General features: G+C 36.0%; 1 pseudogene across 1 annotated transcript in view; it reads right to left on the bottom strand.

The window, feature by feature from the left end:
* The window catches only part of LOC309510275 (NACHT, LRR and PYD domains-containing protein 3-like), a 52,458-nt pseudogene that overhangs the window by 5,415 nt on the left and 24,715 nt on the right, over positions 1-22,328 (bottom strand). The window contains exons 4-5 of the transcript XR_014211624.1: positions 20,159-20,329; positions 9,644-9,814 (exon numbers count right to left, since the gene is read on the bottom strand). The product of XR_014211624.1 is annotated as an NACHT, LRR and PYD domains-containing protein 3-like (transcript). The remainder of the gene's footprint in view (positions 1-9,643; positions 9,815-20,158; positions 20,330-22,328) is intronic.

Below are 22,328 nucleotides of genomic sequence, written 5' to 3'. Positions count from 1 at the left end.
CATCTTTTCAATTGAGTATAAAACAAGGATTTCACACACATACAATATAATATCTTTTTGCCAACATTATGAAACAATACATCTTCAAATCTTTTCAATAAAGTATCATTTAAATCTTCATCCAAATCAAGACTTATATTAACTCGAAGATCTGGAAAAATCATAGGCCTTTCATCATTCTCAATAAAATTGTTTACATAGGTCAAGAAAGACTGAGGAAAAGATTTTTTAAGATCTCCAATTATCCCTTCAACACATCTTTCTGATCTAAGCCCAACTCTATTAGCTATAGATTTAGCCGTATACCATTGACCCTTTGAAAAATCAATTAAATCTTTTACAGTAGCTATTCCTGTGTTTAAAAACTTGTCAATTACTGAACTCAGAATGGAAGAATTCCTTTTAAAGAGAGGATTAAAAAACAATGGTTCTAAAACACCATAATGTTTATCATCATCTCTCAATTTTTTTAACATTTGCCAGGCCTTTAATACAGTTACATAAAAGTTAGAAGAAGAAACACTTACTCTTGGATTTGGATTTTGGACAGATTTTTCAATTAGGAATAACTGCTTAGCTAATCCAACTCCCCCAATACTTTGTAAAACAGACAAACCTAATGCAATCCAGGGTATCTTATCTGAACAATATAATAGCCTTTGTAATGTTTGAAACCTCATTGTCTTAACTCTCGCCTCCAGATTTATAAGTCCTTGACCACCTTCTACAACTGGGAGATACAAAACTCCAGGAGGAAGCCAATGATAACCATCCCAAAAGAATTTAACAAAGACTTTTTGAATACCAGTCAATAACTCTTCAGGGGGATTCAACACTGTAAATCTGTGCCACAACATTGAGGCTGCCAGATTATTAACGATTAAACATCTCCCTCTGAAAGATAACCTCGGGAGAATCCATCTCCACTTCTGTAGTTTCCCCACAATTTTATCAACTAATCCTTCCCAATCATTTTTCATATAAGTATCAGATCCTAAATATACCCCAAGAACTTTAAAACCATCTTTGATCCATTCACATTGTTGTGGGATTTGAGGAGGATCTATATCCCTCCACTCGCCTAACAGAAGGGATGTACATTTATCCCAATTGATTCTAGCAGATGTAGCTTTTTGAAAAGTTTTCAAACTAGAAGTCAAAGCAGCCATATCATCAATGTTCCTTATGAAAACAGTTATATCATCAGCATAAGCTGTGAGTTTTACAGGTGGGATCTCTGGAAAACCAGGAATACAGAATCCATATAGTCGTTTCCTCAAATGTGACAACAAAGGCTCAATAGAAATTGAATATAGAAGTCCTGAAAGAGGGCATCCTTGTCGTATACCTCTTGTTACGGCAAAAGGTCTAGTTAGACAACCATTAATCTTAAGCATACTAGATGTTTCACTGTAAAGCAGTTTAATACAAGAGACAAATTGTGGTCCAAAGCCAAAGGCCTTCAGAGTCTTTAGTAAATAAAAGTGATCCACTCTGTCAAAAGCTTTTTCTTGATCTAAAGATAAGAGTCCAATATCAATTTGATGTTTTTTAGCAACTGCAATAATGTCTCTTAGCAAAAACAAGTTGTCGAAAATTGTCCGCTCAGGGATACAGTATGACTGATCTTCATGAATTATAGTTGCCATACATTTCTTCAACTTATTAGTTATAGCTTTTGACAGTATCTTAAAATCAGTACACAGCAACGACACAGGGCGCCAATTCTACAAAAGTCCAAGATCTCCTTTCTTAGGGATTAATGTCAACACTGCCCTCCGACAGCTTAGGGGTAAAACACCTTGATTAAAGGACTCCAAAAAAACATCATACAAATCATGTCCAATCACATTCCAAAAGCTTTTAAAAAACTCAGCAGAGAGATCATCCACACCAGAAGATTTGCCACTGTTCAGCTCTTGCACAGCACTTGAAAGCTCATCAAAAGTCAAGAATTCTTCCAATTCCATCTTTTCTTCTTTAGACAACTGTGGAAGATCTAGAAGAAGTTCTTCAACTGCTACTTCATCACAAAATTCGGACTGATAAAGTTTTTCATAAAAAGAAATAGCAGAAACTATCATTTCTCGTTGATTGGTTATTTCTTTGCCATTAGGAAGTTTCAGTTTGTGAAAAAATTTCTGCTCTTTAGATTTTTTTCTCCAGTCCGAAAAAAAAAAGCAGTTGGAGCATCCATTTCATTGCACTTCACATATCTTGTTCTGACAAGTGTCTCCTTCTCCTGCTCTTCCAATAAATCCTTCAAAAGGCCTTTGTTCTCTTTAATGATATCACCTCCTCCCTGATTGCGGAGGCTTTGTTGAAGAATTTCTTGCTCTATCATCTTCATCTTCACTTTCAAGTTCTCAGTATTATTTGCTGTGTATTGTTGACAAAAAACCTTTATCTGGACTTTTCCCAGATCCCACCATTGACTAAGAGATGAATAACTACCTCTCTCTTCTCTCCAAGACTTCCACAAAAGACCAAAAGAGTGCACAAAGATGTGATCTTGAAGTAATGTATTATTAAAGTGCCACTGTGACTTATAGGATTTAGGTGACAAGACAGACATAGACATAGAGATATAATGATGATCTGATATAGATGTAGGGGAAATACGATTACTAAAAAATCTTCCTTTATTGCATTCCTCAATATAAAAACGATCCAATCTGGCAGCAGAAACCTTATTTGAATTAATTTTCAGCCAAGTATATTGTTTAACTTGAGGATAAACATCCACAAATCTACAAGACTATGTCTATTAATTAAAGATTTAAGAACATCAGGTTTTTCCTGGCTGAAAATGAGGCGGAGGTAGCAAAATCCGATAGCTCGGTACCTCTAGGGGGGTCCGGGGGCATGCCCCCCCGTAAGAAAATTTTGTACATTTCAAAGATAAATGCATTAATCTGGTGCATCTTTTTATGTATAATGACCACTAGAAGGTGAAAAAAAAACACTTTTTACAAGCATGTATTTATTTATTTTTAGGCATTTTAATAATCAGATAATTTGATTTTATTTACAGTTCATAGGGGGCCATGAAATTACAAAACAGTACTAGTAAATTACGTGACTGCTACTTGTGATAGCTTATTTTATAAAAACGGCAGAAGAATTTCGGTTATTGCCTAAGTCAGGCTGGCTCTATGGATATATTTTAAGTAACCTAACTAGTTTGAGAGCCGAAGCTTAAGAAAAACAGTATCGGTACCTGGCTGTGACAAGTGAAGGCACTTCGATGCTGCAGAGAAGGTGCTTCTTGACTTTCGTGCGTCTGTGGAGGTTGTGATAACTGACAGGTGATGTTGAAAAGGGGGAGGGGCAGGGGCTCGTGCGCTTTCGCAGAAATTTACCTTGCTCCGTTTGAGACAAGCACGTTTTGGTGCTTAAAGCCCTGCATTTCAGCCCGAGCCCGACGTGCCAATATTATTATTATTGACTTATTTATGCCCCTAGGGCCGGGCTTCGGGCCAATTCTCACGTCATAATTCACATGCGGCCGGGCCTCGGGCTTTTTTGGGGTTATCCTTCTTTTTATATTTTTAGACATTAATTTAAAAAATATGAGAAGCTGACGACGACGATAGAAAAACAAACATAGAAAGACATTTCATAACCTCATAACTTTCATAATCTTATAATTACACAGTGACATATGACTGACATGACAGTCTCATGCACGCACGCACACACACACACACACATACGCACGCACGCACACACACACAGAAGGTTTCCCATCAGCGCGACCCACGATTCAGCTCATGTGCAAATAATGGAGAATATTAAGAGAAAAAATCACAGATGGCCAACTTAAAACGCAGCGGGAAGAGTGATAGAAGAGAGGAGGACTGGGTTAAAACCTTAGGCTACACTGTGGATGCTATTCTTTTTCTCCACGATGCTCTGTAAAAGACTGCTCTAACTTTTCGTTTCATTGGACTTTATTTTCGTTTAACTGTTGGAAACTACGGATGCTTTTCGTTTGATTGGACTTTTATTTTCGTTTAACTGTTGGAAACTACTGGAAAAAAGAATGGCCATGTTCTGTCGTGCATTTTTGAGGTAAGATAACCTGCAAGTTTATTTAATTTAATTGGTTTAGATAGGCTATTGCTCCTTTCGTTTGCGAGCGCTGGTTCGAGCAGCCTGAGCCTGCCTCAGTATTTCAAAAAAAGTTGTTTTACTCACTGTGGTTTAATAAATAATCATTTGTTAAATTAACTGTCTGTGTGATATGCTTGAAGTGTTTTATAGCCTATCTATGGATTGTAGCCAAGTAAAGTAGCCTATTAGCGTTGATTTGAGAGGCTAAATTGATCAAACATGTTGTAGGCTATACTCGCTGTCGGTTCGGCTTCATTTAAAAAAAAATGCTCCAAAACATTTGTCTAAATTAACATGATAAAGAAATGAAAAGAAACATAACTAACAAAACTGACCTATTTTAATGGCTGAAAATAGGGCAGGCTGCCGCTGTGTAATAATAATAATAAAAAAAACGGACTCGGGCTGATAATTCTGATGAGCTGTCGGACTTGTGCTTGAGCGTCTCGGGCCAGGGCCCGGCTCGTGCTTATTCTGATGCAGTCGAAATGCGCAGAACGGTTTGAGAATGGAATGGAACCCGGCCGTGAACCCGCTGCCGAATCGTGTCGGTGGAAAAGAGGTATCTAATCATGTGATTCCGTCTTGAGTTTTTGTCGACAGACGGAGGCGGCCCGAAATTTGACGGAGGCGGCCGCCTCATAATTCTCTATGCAGGAAAAACCCTGTTCATGATTCCTATCCAATTTATGATCTACCGTACAATTAAAATCACCCCCTATAACAACAATCTTATCATCTGAACACTTCAACAATTCTTCAGAAAGTTTCAGAAAAAAATCACAGCGCTCGCTTCCTATATTAGGAGCATAGATATTATAAAAAGAAAAACTATTATTGCCTATTATTAAATCAGCTCTAAGAAGGCGTCCTGGTATTATTTCTAAGAAAACTGGATTATCTTTAACACGCTTTGAGAATAAAAACGCAACACCAGCACTCACGTTCGTACCATGACTAAGACTAATACTGCCCTCCCATTCATTTATCCAATCTGTCTCATTACAGGCATCAGTATGAGTCTCTTGCAACAAAATTACATCTGCTTTTTTAAGTTGTAAATACTTAAATAAAGTCACTCTCTTTCGTACATCCCTACATCCATTTATATTTAAGGATCCGATATTAAAGGATACCATCAGGATGAAAAAAGAGAAAATGAATAAATGCCAATATAGATGTAATTTCCAATACATAATAGGCTACCTCTTTAAGGACTTTTCTTTACTCTTTTTCTGACAGCACTTACAAACTTTTTTAAACGATAACGCTTAGGCTGATCTAATTCCTCAAGTGTTGCTTTCTTCATAGCCATAGCAGAGGAATCAATAAAAAGCTTCAAATCAGGAAAATACGTTTCAATCTTTGGTTTTCTCTGTTTTTTTGTAGCATTCAAGAATTCATCCAGCTGTTCCAAACTATAATACCAGATCCTCTTTAATCGCCCAACAGTTCTTTCCTGAGAATTGAATTCATCCAATTCATCAGTGATTAAGTCTGAACACTCACTATCCGGATCACTGTCAACATCCTGTGATATTGGTTCAGCATCATTTTGGGACATATCCCTATTTGATGCCTGCACCTCATCCAAGACATCCCTCACTTTAGACCCATCTTGTTCTCCAGATTGTTCTACCTCCTCCACAATCTCTACAGGGTCATTCATTCCACTCTGTCTAGCATCAGGAATGATCGCATCCGTTTCTGTAATCTCAATATTGCCACCCTGAGGCAACTGTTCTCTCATTTCAGTAGACGCGTCAATTTCCGCATTCAAATCAACTGCAGCGCTTTCTATAGTCGGTTTAACCAACTCGTTATTCTCCAAAACAATTGAATCTTGCACTGAACCATTCTTTGCACTTTGAGCCTCTTTCACAACAGGACAACCTGTTTTAATATGGCCGTATTTTCCGCAAACAAAGCATTTCATAGTCTCAGTAGTGATAAATATTGTATAGTCCTTACCAAACACTGTCAATTTAACAGACACATCAAGCATTTCAAATTCAGCGCTTAATATCATCAGAGCCTGACGTCTGAAAGACATGACATGTTTCAACTCTGGATTTTTCAGTCCTAGAGGAATCATTCTAATCTGCCCAACCAATTTTCCATAACGAGCTAAGATAGACTCGAGCGCTTTATCAGAAATAAACGGAGGTACGTTTGACAACATCACTCTTTTAGAAAGACAAAGGTAAAATTGGAACAAATACATCCTGAACAGTTAAACCACACTCCACCAATTGACTAACCATTTCGATTTCCTTCAGAAAAACGACAATTGCTTTATTCATTCTTGAAGCGGACATTATGTTTTGTGCACCTATTTCTCGACCAATAGCGACCAAAACACTCTCAATAGACATAGACTCATCTGACGGCATGCACTTGCACGCGTGCCGAGCAGACAAACAGGAAAATCCATCGGAATTTGAGCCCATCTTTATCAGATAAACTGACAAAAATAGCCACTATAACACCTTCTCCTCTAACTTACAGCAATATTCAAAATAAATAAATAAACTCAGAAAGGAAAAGTTCAACTCACTCAGCAACTCCCAGTGGTGGAGGAAGTACTGAATCTCAGTACTTAAGTAAAAGTACAAATAACCAGAGACATATTTACTTTAGTAAAAGTAGAAGTACCACAATGAAAACCCTACTTAAGTAAAAAGTACCTGATTTTAAATGTACTTTTAAGTATTAAAAGTAAAAGTACTTGCATAACAATTTATTCTCTTAATGTCTATATTCTAATAATTAGGGCTGTAACAATATGAATCCGAAATCGCTACACTCAGATCTACGAACGGTGTGAGAAGGGAGAAGGCAGAATCGCGACACACCCCTTTTTTGAAGTTAACATTATACAATACGTAGCCCTACACCACACTACTAGTTGAGGATAAATTATTTAATATTTGGCAATTCCATCGTTATAAACGGGACATTTGCAGTAAAAACTTGAAATATAAATTCTCAGAAAATGCATTTAATACATATTGAAAAATATCAGTATGCGTTTTATATTTAATGGGAAATCTAGGCTACACATGCGTTACGGGACACAAACAATATTTAACTTTTAGGTAGAAAAATATTTTTTTGTAATTCTGTGAATTACACTGCGCAAACCAAAAGTAATACCCACCGGATGAAGGGTTGGCTCTCCACAGAACATAACATATTCATTTTATTTTATTTTTCGTGTTCCCATTTATGAGGAAAAAACAATGTTACAGACGTGACCGCTCTGAAAGGCACTAAAAGACTGCTTTAAAACTTTCACTGAGACCTCAAACAGAAAGCACAAAGCCTTTTTTAAATTTGAATTTCGTTTTGTATTAATTGTATCTCAATTTTAATCAATGTTTCATCAAACAATTGCCAGGATTTAATAAATAAGTAGAAAATAGATAATCACGACACGTAGGCGCTGGCGAGTGAACTGGAGCTCGTCTCATAAATGAACCGAAACTCAGCGTATAAGGTATCCTACTTGCCTCACAGACCTGATAAATATATCTTTAGACAGCTTTAAATGTGTACTTTTAAACAGAACAATTCAAAACGAAAGAAAACCGACTGCTCTCTGCTTATAATCCGTATGAAATGCGCATTTCTCTCTGGCGCGTTCACTACTGCGAAGATCGCGTATCAGTATCGTCAACCTCATCTTTGCAGCCGACACAGAAAACACTTGTTTATTAATAAACAATTAAAATGTCTTCTTGCTATATTTGACATATTCATTACTTTTGCTGGTTCTTTGTGACAGCTTTTAGGTGCTTTATTGTTAGCGCCACCAACGCGATCAGCACCGAAAACATGGAGATTTTTTTCAATCCCTGTTTTGGCAGGGGAAAAACTGATCCGAAAATGTAACGAAACGTTGTAGAAATGTAGTGGAGTAGAAAGTATAATAATTGCTGCAAAAAGTAACGAAGTAAAAGTCAAAAGTATGCACTATTGATTCTACTTAAGTAAAGTACAGATACGTGAAAAATGTACTTAAGTAAAGTAACAAAGTATTTGTACTTCGTTACATTCCACCACTGGCAACTCCACACACTCCTTGCTCACGCGCTCCCCACAAACACGCCGCACATGCGCACAGAGAGAGAGAGAGAGAGAGAGAGAGAGAGGGGGGGGGGTCTTATTTGCGTCACTCCTTCATTGCTGTGCACTTTTTTTCTGCACAGCGGCTGATTTGTAGTTTGTACCACCAAAAGTTTCTCTGAGTTTTCGTATTTCCCATTCATTTCCTGTCGGTCATTTTTGAAGGAACCAAGTGTGACACTTTTTTTTTTACGACCCTTTACCATATCCGAATCATGTCTATGATTATTTTGTGTGTGTTCACAAAGCTAATACAACAAACGTCACCAAGTGTCATCCCATTCAGATGAAGCAAGATGAATCATTTTTAAACCGAAGAGGATCAGAGAATGTCAACATTGAAAAGTGGAAGATTAATCAATTTATTAAAGAAATGTTAATTATTAGAAACCTTTTTGTCCCTGATATTATTATTTTTTTCTATTTCTATTTCTTTTTCCTTTTTTTATATTGTGCTCTGTTCTTTAGGACATTTATTATAGTTTTGTTTTGCCTTATTGTAATGATATTTACTGCAATACAAAACTTTACTTCCGCATTCCTCGATTCCTATGGAAGTCTGTGGGTGTTGTAACTCTGTCAGTTCAAAAACACTGTTGTTTTAATATAACATTTATACTTTGTGTATTTGTGTAATGTTTTGTCTTGTTTGTGATGTGGAGTAATTATATATATATACTATATAGTACTGTGCAAAAGTCTTAGGCATGTTAATCATTTTTCTGTTTCTTCATGTAATCACAGACGGACTCGATGATGGTGAGATCAGATCATACCGGCTGTTGTCAGATTCCTTGTGCATACACAAATCTCACTGGATTATTACAATTAATGGCAAAAAGAATGTTTGGAAATCTAAACTGATATTTCCTACTGACACATTACAGCAAAATATATAAATAACTGACTTAAAACCATCTTTTTTGGGGGGGGGGGGGGTATTAACATGCCTAAGACTTTTGCACAGTACTGTATATACTGGGGAGAACATTTATGTTTTAGGATTAGCATGTTTAATCAAGCATTGGCTCACCTGTGATGTTCACTGATTTAACTGAATATTTATTTAATGTGCATTTGGACTGAAGTAAGTATCACTTGTAATTTATTGTTTAACTGAGTGTCTATGAATCACACATAAAATACTGGTTTTGGTTTTCCTGGTCAAACTATAATTGTACAGAAAATGAGCTCTCAATAAAATGTATTCATTTGTCTCTCATCTGTGTTGTGTGGATGTGTAATTGTTTGGTTGGACTCCTTCTTCAGACCCGAAAACAAGCTAGAGTTTAACAAGCAAAGTTGGTGATTGAGTAAAAAAGTTAAAAACTATTAAATAACTAATACATAATATATTTACCAAGGACAAAATATGTGTTTATCAGAGAGTTCATCTTACCCCAGTTTCTCCAGTTTACAGTGAGGATCCTCCAGTACAGCAGAGAGCAGATGAACTGAATCTCCTAGTTTATTCCCAGACAGATCCAGATCTCTCAGGTGTGAGGGGTTTGATCTCAGAGCTGAAGCCAGAGCAGAACAACCTTCATCTGTGACTCCACAATCACTCAACCTGTAGAGACAATGAAACACTCTTCACTCTCTCAGTTCAGATCAGATCAGTTTAACACAAGGGTCCGCAGCCGTACTGCAGGGGGTCCGTCAATTAATGCTTGATCACAAATCATTTTTTGTTAAAAAATTCAAACATGGGTAAAAAACATCACAAAGTCTAATTTAAATATAAGCACTCTCAAACGAATGCAAGATCTTCCTCAAACAAACTTCATCTGTGACTCCACAATATTTCAACCTGTAGAGAACAATGACGCTGTGTAAACAGTGTGTAAAATTAATATTTTATTAAAGATTGCCCATGAACTTGAGGAGAAACTGAGGGACAAATACCATGCAGTGCTGTAACTATGGAGTGATAAAGAGATAACATTAATAACACCTGAAGTGTAACTTTATCAATTATCCATTAATGGCCATTTAAAAATAAATAAATAATTCTAATATGTTTATTACTTATATTACAATTGGATTTCATGCTTAGCATTTAGCATGCTAATATATGCTATTGCTAATTAATAGTTTCGTAGCAATCTAATACAATCTTATAATTCAGTCATATTTTTGTTCAATAATATTTTTTTATTATTATTTCGAATTTAGAAAGGTTTCTATGGTACTACTAAAAAAAAAAATGTATGAGCATTTTGTTCCATTAGAATTCATATTTTTATTTGTATTATTATTATTTTTCAATAAATGCAACATGTCACATTAGTGCAGGCCTTTAAAATCCATTTTTTGAAGTGAGAAAAGCGTCATCCAGTGGCGTTAAAAAGTAAAAACTTGTGTAATGTCGTGTAACCGCCTGTAGGCTGTACTGTTGCTCCCTATATAAATACATAGAGAGGCTTTTTGATTCCCATTGTTTTTTTTAGACATGATTTCTCCATTTTATTAGTTTTTTTAAAATTTATTTAGATATATATTTAGACATTCTAAAAGACTATTTTTTTTAAGGTTTAGATATTTTTGTTACATAAGTATCAGGTTTTGCATTATGATTACAATCAAACAATAACGTTTGGTTAGAAAAGGAACACAATGCAAGCATTTTTGTTAATCGGTATTTGATAATTAAAAAAATCTAACAAAATAAGGGATGGATAGTGATAATTCAAAACACTTTATACAGACATTTTGCAATTAATTGGTATTTTATTCAGTTTAATTCTATAAATGGTAATAAAACTTCAGAAGGGAACAGCAATTATGATCTAACAGCAAAAACAATAAAATAACAACAGCAAACAATCATTATCAAACTGTAGGTTAAAAAACAGGAATAAAAATTGAATTATAATAATAAATATTATTTTAACTATGTACATACAAACTGTAATTTATGTATTGTTGCATATGCAGCAGATATCAGGAACACCTATTAGGCTAAAATAAGACCAAACAATTATTATTTGTTTGTTTGTTTGTTTGTTTGTTTGTTTGTGTGTGTGTGTGTGTGTGTGTGTGTGTGTGTGTGTGTGTGTGTGTGTGTGTGTGTGAGAGAGAGAGAGAGAGAGAGAGAGAGAGAGAGAGAGAGAGAGATCTTTTGTATTTTTTAATTTATTGATTTTATTTCGCATATTCTCAAAGTTTGCTGTTGCAGTCTTACCAGTTAATTTCTTTGTGTGTGTGTGTGTGTGTGTGTGTGTGTGTGTGTGTGTGTGTGTGTGTGTGCGCATTTGAGCGAGAGTCTCTTTTGTATTTTTCTTCATTTATTGATTTTATTTTGCATATTATCAAAATTTGCTGTTGCAGTCTTACCAGATCATTTCTCTCTCTGTGTGTGTGTGTGAGTGTGTGTGTGAGTGTGTGTGTGAGTGTGTGTGCGAGTGTGTGTGCGTGTGTTTGAGCGAGAGAGAGTCTCTTTTGTATTTTCTTCATTTATTGATTTTATTACGCATATTCTCAAAATTTACTGTTGCAGTCTAACTAGTTCATTTCTCTCTGTATCTGTGTGTGTGTCTGTGTCTGTGTGTGTGTGTGTCTGTGTTTGTTAATTTACAGTATGCATATTCCATAACAACCCGGCCCTCTACAAGAGTTTTAAACATTCCAAGCAAATCAGCATCTTCTCCTTCATTCTTACATGTATGGGATTTTAAAATAGACAGCTTTGCCTGTCCCACAAGAAAATTACCAAGTGTACATTGTACCTTCCATTCTTTCTTATACTTCACACCAAAAATGAACATATTTTTTGTAAACATAAAACCAAGCTTAGTAAACATTTTATCCAACAATTCAAACAAAGGAATTAATCTTGAACAATCACAAAAAAAATGAAAAACAGTATCGAGAATATTGCAAAAAGGCATGCAGATAAAACCATCTCATTAAATTTTGATACAAAACTGTTAGTTGCCGCACAATGGAGTACTCTCCACTGGAGGTCCCCAGACCTCTTAGGAATGGGGGGCTTATACAAACACCTCCATGATGGAGTTATTTCCGAAGAAATTGATAGATGTTCTCTCCATTTAGTATCAACACATCTTTTCAATTGAGTATAAAACAAGGATTTCACACACATACAATACAATATCTTTTTGCCAACATTATGAAACAATACATCTTCAAATCTTTTCAATAAAGTATCATTTAAATCTTCATCCAAATCAAGACTTATATTAACTCGAAGATCTGGAAAAATCATAGGCCTTTCATCATTCTCAATAAAATTGTTTACATAGGTCAAGAAAGACTGAGGAAAAGATTTTTTAAGATCTCCAATTATCCCTTCAACACATCTTTCTGATCTAAGCCCAACTCTATTAGCTATAGATTTAGCCGTATACCATTGACCCTTTGAAAAATCAATTAAATCTTTTACAGTAGCTATTCCTGTGTTTAAAAACTTGTCAATTACTGAACTCAGAATGGAAGAATTTCTTTTAAAGAGAGGATTAAAAAACAATGGTTCTAAAACACCATAATGTTTATCATCATCTCTCAATTTTTTAAACATTTGCCAGGCCTTTAATACAGTCACATAAAAGTTAGAAGAAGAAACACTTACTCTTGGATTTGGATTTTGGACAGATTTTTCAATTAGGAATAACTGCTTAGCTAATCCAACTCCCCCAATACTTTGTAAAACAGACAAACCTAATGCAATCCAGGGTATCTTATCTGAACAATATAATAGCCTTTGTAATGTTTGAAACCTCATTGTCTTAACTCTCGCCTCCAGATTTATAAGTCCTTGACCACCTTCTACAACTGGGAGATACAAAACTCCAGGAGGAAGCCAATGATAACCATCCCAAAAGAATTTAACAAAGACTTTTTGAATACCAGTCAATAACTCTTCAGGGGGATTCAACACTGTAAATCTGTGCCACAACATTGAGGCTGCCAGATTATTAACGATTAAACATCTCCCTCTGAAAGATAACCTCGGGAGAATCCATCTCCACTTCTGTAGTTTCCCCACAATTTTATCAACTAATCCTTCCCAATCATTTTTCATATAAGTATCAGATCCTAAATATACCCCAAGAACTTTAAAACCATCTTTGATCCATTCACATTGTTGTGGGATTTGAGGAGGATCTATATCCCTCCACTCGCCTAACAGAAGGGATGTACATTTATCCCAATTGATTCTAGCAGATGTAGCTTTTTGAAAAGTTTTCAAACTAGAAGTCAAAGCAGCCATATCATCAATGTTCCTTATGAAAACAGTTATATCATCAGCATAAGCTGTGAGTTTTACAGGTGGGATCTCTGGAAAACCAGGAATACAGAATCCATATAGTCGTTTCCTCAAATGTGACAACAAAGGCTCAATAGAAATTGAATATAGAAGTCCTGAAAGAGGGCATCCTTGTCGTATACCTCTTGTTACTGCAAAAGGTCTAGTTAGACAACCATTAATCTTAAGCATACTAGATGTTTCACTGTAAAGCAGTTTAATACAAGAGACAAATTGTGGTCCAAAGCCAAAGGCCTTCAGAGTCTTTAGTAAATAAAAGTGATCCACTCTGTCAAAAGCTTTTTCTTGATCTAAAGATAAGAGTCCAATATCAATTTGATGTTTTTTAGCAACTGCAATAATGTCTCTTAGCAAAAACAAGTTGTCGAAAATTGTCCGCTCAGGGATACAGTATGACTGATCTTCATGAATTATAGTTGCCATACATTTCTTCAACTTATTAGTTATAGCTTTTGACAGTATCTTAAAATCAGTACACAGCAACGACACAGGGCGCCAATTCTACAAAAGTCCAAGATCTCCTTTCTTAGGGATTAATGTCAACACTGCCCTCCGACAGCTTAGGGGTAAAACACCTTGATTAAAGGACTCAAAAAAAACATCATACAAATCATGTCCAATCACATTCCAAAAGCTTTTAAAAAACTCAGCAGAGAGATCATCCACACCAGAAGATTTGCCACTGTTCAGCCCTTGCACAGCACTTGAAAGCTCATCAAAAGTCAAGAATTCTTCCAATTCCATCTTTTCTTCTTTAGACAACTGTGGAAGATCTAGAAGAAGTTCTTCAACTGCTACTTCATCACAAAATTCGGACTGATAAAGTTTTTCATAAAAAGAAATAGCAGAAACTATCATTTCTCGTTGATTGGTTATTTCTTTGCCATTAGGAAGTTTCAGTTTGTGAAAAAATTTCTGCTCTTTAGATTTTTTTCTCCAGTCCGAAAAAAAAAAGCAGTTGGAGCATCCATTTCATTGCACTTCACATATCTTGTTCTGACAAGTGTCTCCTTCTCCTGCTCTTCCAATAAATCCTTCAAAAGGCCTTTGTTCTCTTTAATGATATCACCTCCTCCCTGATTGCGGAGGCTTTGTTGAAGAATTTCTTGCTCTATCATCTTCATCTTCACTTTCAAGTTCTCAGTATTATTTGCTGTGTATTGTTGACAAAAAACCTTTATCTGGACTTTTCCCAGATCCCACCATTGACTAAGAGATGAATAACTACCTCTCTCTTCTCTCCAAGACTTCCACAAAAGACCAAAAGAGTGCACAAAGATGTGATCTTGAAGTAATGTATTATTAAAGTGCCACTGTGACTTATAGGATTTAGGTGACAAGACAGACATAGACATAGAGATATAATGATGATCTGATATAGATGTAGGGGAAATACGATTACTAAAAAATCTTCCTTTATTGCATTCCTCAATATAAAAACGATCCAATCTGGCAGCAGAAACCTTATTTGAATTAATTTTCAGCCAAGTATATTGTTTAACTTGAGGATAAACATCCCTCCACAAATCTACAAGACTATGTCTATTAATTAAAGATTTAAGAACATCAGGTTTTTCCTGGCTGAAAATGAGGCGGAGGTGGCAAAATCCGATAGCTCGGTTCCTCTAGGGGGGTCCGGGGGCATGCCCCCCCGTAAGAACATTTTGTACATTTCAAAGATAAATGCATTAATCTGGTGCATCTTTTTATGTATAATGACCACTAGAAGGTGAAAAAAAAAACACTTTTTACAAGCATGTATTTATTTATTTTTAGGCATTTTAATAATCAGATAATTTGATTTTATTTACAGTTCATAGGGGGCCATGAAATTACAAAACAGTACTAGTAAATTACGTGATTGCTACTTGTGATAGCTTATTTTATAAAAACGGCAGAAGAATTTCGGCTATTGCCTAAGTCAGGCTGGCTCTATGGATATATTTTAAGTAACCTAACTAGTTTGAGAGCCGAAGCTTAAGAAAAACAGTATCGGTACCTGGCTGTGACAAGTGAAGGCACTTCGATGCTGCAGAGAAGGTGCTTCTTGACTTTCGTGCGTCTGTGGAGGTTGTGATAACTGACAGGTGATGTTGAAAAGGGGGAGGGGCAGGGGCTCGTGCGCTTTCGCAGAAATTTACCTTGCTCCGTTTGAGACAAGCACGTTTTGGTGCTTAAAGCCCTGCATTTCAGCCCGAGCCCGACGTGCCAATATTATTATTATTGACTTATTTATGCCCCTAGGGCCGGGCTTCGGGCCAATTCTCACGTCATAATTCACATGCGGCCGGGCCTCGGGCTTTTTTGGGGTTATCCTTCTTTTTATATTTTTAGACATTAATTTAAAAAATATGAGAAGCTGACGACGACGATAGAAAAACAAACATAGAAAGACATTTCATAACCTCATAACTTTCATAATCTTATAATTACACAGTGACATATGACTGACATGACAGTCTCATGCACGCACGCACGCACGCACACACACACATACGCACGCACGCACGCACACACACACAGAAGGTTTCCCATCAGCGCGACCCACGATTCACCTCATGTGCAAATAATGGAGAATATTAAGAGAAAAAATCGCAGATGGCCAACTTAAAACGCAGCGGGAAGAGTGATAGAAGAGAGGAGGACTGGGTTAAAACCTTAGGCTACACTGTGGATGCTATTCTTTTTCTCCACGATGCTCTGTAAAAGACTGCTCTAACTTTCCGTTTCATTGGACTTTATTTTCGTTTAACTGTTGGAAACTACTGGAAAAAAGAATGGCCATGTTCTGTCGTGCATTTTTGAGGTAAGATAACCTGCAAGTTTATTTAATTTAATTGGTTTAGATAGGCTATTGCTCCTTTCGTTTGCGAGCGCTGGTTCGAGCAGCCTGAGCCTGCCTCAGTATTTCAAAAAAAGTTGTTTTACTCACTGTGGTTTAATAAATAATCATTTGTTAAATTAACTGTCTGTGTGATATGCTTGAAGTGTTTTATAGCCTATCTATGGATTGTAGCCAAGTAAAGTAGCCTATTAGCGTTGATTTGAGAGGCTAAATTGATCAAACATGTTGTAGGCTATACTCGCTGTCGGTTCGGCTTCATTTAAAAAAAAAATGCTCCAAAACATTTGTCTAAATTAACATGATAAAGAAATGAAAAGAAACATAACTAACAAAACTGACCTATTTTAATGGCTGCAAATAGGGCAGGCTGCCGCTGTGTAATAATAATAATAAAAAAAACGGACTCGGGCTGATAATTCTGATGAGCTGTCGGACTTGTGCTTGAGCGTCTCGGGCCAGGGCCGGGCTCGTGCTTATTCTGATGCAGTCGAAATGCGCAGAACGGTTTGAGAATGGAATGGAACCCGGCCGTGAACCCGCTGCGGAATCGTGTCGGTGGAAAAGAGGTATCTAATCATGTGATTCCGTCTTGAGTTTTTGTCGACAGACGGAGGCGGCCCGAAATTTGACGGAGGCGGCCGCCTCATAATTCTCTATGCAGGAAAAACCCTGTTCATGATTCCTATCCAATTTATGATCTACCGTACAATTAAAATCACCCCCTATAACAACAATCTTATCATCTGAACACTTCAACAATTCTTCAGAAAGTTTCAGAAAAAAATCACAGCGCTCGCTTCCTATATTAGGAGCATAGATATTATAAAAAGAAAAACTATTATTGCCTATTATTAAATCAGCTCTAAGAAGGCGTCCTGGTATTATTTCTAAGAAAACTGGATTATCTTTAACACGCTTTGAGAATAAAAACGCAACACCAGCACTCACGTTCGTACCATGACTAAGACTAATACTGCCCTCCCATTCATTTATCCAATCTGTCTCATTACAGGCATCAGTATGAGTCTCTTGCAACAAAATTACATCTGCTTTTTTAAGTTGTAAATACTTAAATAAAGTCACTCTCTTTCGTACATCCCTACATCCATTTATATTTAAGGATCCGATATTAAAGGATACCATCAGGATGAAAAAAGATAAAATGAATAAATGCCAATATAGATGTAATTTCCAATACATAATAGGCTACCTCTTTAAGGACTTTTCTTTACTCTTTTTCTGACAGCACTTACAAACTTTTTTAAACGATAACGCTTAGGCTGATCTAATTCCTCAAGTGTTGCTTTCTTCATAGCCATAGCAGAGGAATCAATAAAAAGCTTCAAATCAGGAAAATACGTTTCAATCTTTGGTTTTCTCTGTTTTTTTGTAGCATTCAAGAATTCATCCAGCTGTTCCAAACTATAATACCAGATCCTCTTTAATCGCCCAACAGTACTTTCCTGAGAATTGAATTCATCCAATTCATCAGTGATTAAGTCTGAACACTCACTATCCGGATCACTGTCAACATCCTGTGATATTGGTTCAGCATCATTTTGGGACATATCCCTATTTGATGCCTGCACCTCATCCAAGACATCCCTCACTTTAGACCCATCTTGTTCTCCAGATTGTTCTACCTCCTCCACAATCTCTACAGGGTCATTCATTCCACTCTGTCTAGCATCAGGAATGATCGCATCCGTTTCTGTAATCTCAATATTGCCACCCTGAGGCAACTGTTCTCTCATTTCAGTAGACGCGTCAATTTCCGCATTCAAATCAACTGCAGCGCTTTCTATAGTCGGTTTAACCAACTCGTTATTCTCCAAAACAATTGAATCTTGCACTGAACCATTCTTTGCGCTTTGAGCCTCTTTCACAACAGGACAACCTGTTTTAATATGGCCGTATTTTCCGCAAACAAAGCATTTCATAGTCTCAGTAGTGATAAATATTGTATAGTCCTTACCAAACACTGTCAATTTAACAGACACATCAAGCATTTCAAATTCAGCGCTTAATATCATCAGAGCCTGACGTCTGAAAGACATGACATGTTTCAACTCTGGATTTTTCAGTCCTAGAGGAATCATTCTAATCTGCCCAACCAATTTTCCATAACGAGCTAAGATAGACTCGAGCGCTTTATCAGAAATAAACGGAGGTACGTTTGACAACATCACTCTTTTAGAAAGACTAGACAAAGGTCAAATTGGAACAAATACATAAAACAGACAGTTAAAACACAAACAGTTAAACCACACTCCACCAATTGACTAACCATTTCGATTTCCTTCAGAAAAACGACAATTGCTTTATTCATTCTTGAAGCGGACATTATGTTTTGTGCACCTATTTCTCGACCAATAGCGACCAAAACACTCTCAATAGACACAGACTCATCTGACGGCATGCACTTGCACGCGTGCCGAGCAGACAAACAGGAAAATCCATCGGAATTTGAGCCCATCTTTATCAGATAAACTGACAAAAATAGCCACTATAACACCTTCTCCTCTAACTTACAGCAATATTCAAAATAAATAAACTCAGAAAGGAAAAGTTCAACTCACTCAGCAACTCCACACACTCCTTGCTCACGCGCTCCCCACAAACACGCCGCACATGCGCACAGAGAGAGAGAGAGAGAGAGAGAGAGAGAGAGAGAGAGAGAGAGAGAGAGAGAGAGAGAGAGAGAGAGAGAGGGGGGGGGGGGGGGGGGTCTTATTTGCGTCACTCCTTCATTGCTGCGCACTTTTTTTCCGCACAGCGGCTGATTTGTAGTTTGTACCACCAAAAGTTTCTCTGAGTTTTCGTATTTCCCATTCATTTCCTGTCGGTCATTTTTGAAGGAACCAAGTGTGACACTTTTTTTTTTACGACCCTTTACCATATCCGAATCATGTCTATGATTATTTTGTGTGTGTTCACAAAGCGAATACAACAAACGTCACCAAGTGTCATCCCATTCAGATGAAGCAAGATGAATCATTTTTAAACCGAAGAGGATCAGAGAATGTCAACATTGAAAAGTGGAAGATTAATCAATTTATTAAAGAAATGTTAATTATTAGAAACCTTTTTGTCCCTGATATTATTATTTTTTTTCTATTTCTTTTTCCTTTTTTTATATTGTGCTCTGTTCTTTAGGACATTTATTATAGTTTTGTTTTGCCTTATTGTAATGATATTTACTGCAATACAAAACTTTACTTCCGCATTCCTCGATTCCTATGGAAGTCTGTGGGTGTTGTAACTCTGTCAGTTCAAAAACACTGTTGTTTTAATATAGGGGGGGGGGGGGGGGGGGTATTAACATGCCTAAGACTTTTGCACAGTACTGTATATACTGGGGAGAACATTTATGTTTTAGGATTAGCATGTTTAATCAAGCATTGGCTCACCTGTGATGTTCACTGATTTAACTGAATATTTATTTAATGTGCATTTGGACTGAAGTAAGTATCACTTGTAATTTATTGTTTAACTGAGTGTCTATGAATCACACATAAAATACTGGTTTTGGTTTTCCTGCGGGTCAAACTATAATTGTACAGAAAATGAGCTCTCAATAAAATGTATTCATTTGTCTCTCATTTGTGTTGTGTGGATGTGTAATTGTTTGGTTGGACTCCTTCTTCAGACCCGAAAACAAGCTAGAGTTTAACAAGCAAAGTTGGTGATTGAGTAAAAAAGTTAAAAACTATTAAATAACTAATACATAATATATTTACCAAGGACAAAATATGTGTTTATCAGAGAGTTCATCTTACCCCAGTTTCTCCAGTTTACAGTGAGGATCCTCCAGTACAGCAGAGAGCAGATGAACTGATTCTCCTAGTTTATTCCCAGACAGATCCAGATCTCTCAGGTGTGAGGGGTTTGATCTCAGAGCTGAAGCCAGAGCAGAACAACCTTCATCTGTGACTCCACAATATTTCAACCTGTAGAGAACAATGACGCTGTGTAAATAGTGTGTAAAATTTATATTTTATTAAAGATTGCCCATGAACTTGAGGAGAAACTGAGGGACAAATACCATGCAGTGCTGTAACTATGGAGTGATAAAGAGACAACATTAATAACACCTGAAGTGTAACTTTATCAATTAAATGTACTATATTTTGGTTCAATAATATTAATTTAATATTTTGAAGATATTTTTTGTTTCTAAATATTTGTCCAATAACGATCCATTAATGGCCATTTAAAAATATATAAATAATTCTAATATGTTTATTACTTATATTACAATTGGATTTCATGCTTAGCATTTAGCATGCTAATATATGCTATTGCTAATTAATAGTTTCGTAGCAATCTAATACAATCTTATAATTCAGTCATATTTTTGTTCAATAATATTTTTTTATTATTATTTCGAATTTAGAAAGGTTTCTATGGTACTACTAAAAAAAAATGTATGAGCATTTTGTTCCATTAGAATTCATATTTTTATTTTTATTATTATTATTTTTCAATAAATGCAACATGTCACATTAGTGCAGGCCTTTAAAATCCTTTTTTTGAAGTGAGAAAAGCGTCATCCAGTGGCGTTAAAAAGTAAAAACTTGTGTAATGTCGTGTAACCGCCTGTAGGCTGTACTGTTGCTCCCTATATAAATACATAGAGAGGCTTTTTGATTCCCATTGTTTTTTTTAGACATGATTTCTCCATTTTATTAGTTTTTTTTATTTTTTATTTAGATATATATTTAGACATTCTTAAAGACTATTTTTTTTAAGGTTTAGATATTTTTGTTACATAAGTATCAGGTTTTGCATTATGATTACAATCAAACAATAATGTTTGGTTAGAAAAGGAACACAATGCAAGCATTTTTGTTAATCAGTATTTGATCATTAAAAAAATCTAACAAAATAAGGGATGGATAGTGATAATTCAAAACACTTTATACAGACATTTAGCAATTAATTGGTATTTTATTCAGTTTAATTCTATAAATGGTAATAAAACTTCAGAAGGGAACAGCAATTATGATCTAACAGCAAAAACAATAAAATAACAACAGCAAACAATCATTATCAAACTGTAGGTTAAAAAACAGGAATAAAAATTGAATTATAATAATAAATATTATTTTAACTATGTACATACAAACTGTAATTATTTTATGTATTGTTGCATATGCAACAGATATCAGGAACACCTATTAGGCTAAAATAAGACCAAACAATTATTGTGTGTGTGTGTGTGTGTGTGTGTGTGTGTGTGTGTGTGTGTGTGTGTGTGTGTGTGTGTGTGTTTGAGCGAGAGAGTCTCTTTTGTATTTTCTTCATTTATTGATTTTATTACGCATATTCTCAAAATGTACTGTTGCAGTCTTACCAGTTCATTTCTCTCTGTGTCTGTGTCTGTGTGTGTCTGTGTCTGTGTCTGTCTGTGTGTGTCTGTGTGTGTCTGTGTGTGTCTGTGTGTGTCTGTGTGTGTCTGTGTGTGTCTGTGTGTGTCTGTGTGTCTCTGTGTGTCTCTGTGTGTCTCTGTGTGTCTCTGTGTGTCTCTGTGTGTCTCTGTGTGTCTCTGTGTGTCTCTGTGTGTCTCTGTGTGTCTCTGTGTGTCTCTGTGTGTCTCTGTGTGTGTGTGTGTGTGTGTGTGTGTGTGTGTGTGTGTGTGTGTTTCATTGCTGTGCACTTTTTTTCTGCACAGCGGCTGATTTGTAGTTTGTACCACCAAAAGTTTCTCTGAGTTTTCGTATTTCCCATTCATTTCCTGTCGGTCATTTTTGAAGGAACCAAGTGTGACACTTTTTTTTTTTACGACCCTTTACCATATCCGAATCATGTCTATGATTATTTTGTGTGTGTTCACAAAGCTAATACAACAAACGTCACCAAGTGTCATCCTATTACGATGAAGCAAAACAATTAAATTAAAAAAAGTGTTCGGTCATTTTTAAACCGAAGAGGATCAGAGAATGTCAA

Source organism: Leuciscus leuciscus (genome assembly GCF_965113295.1).
Source record: "Leuciscus leuciscus genome assembly, contig: SUPER_11_unloc_7, whole genome shotgun sequence".
Taxonomy (NCBI): Eukaryota; Metazoa; Chordata; class Actinopteri; order Cypriniformes; family Leuciscidae; genus Leuciscus; species Leuciscus leuciscus.
The sequence above is the reverse complement of the archived record's forward strand: the minus strand, read 5'-3'. Positions and strand labels throughout refer to the sequence as shown.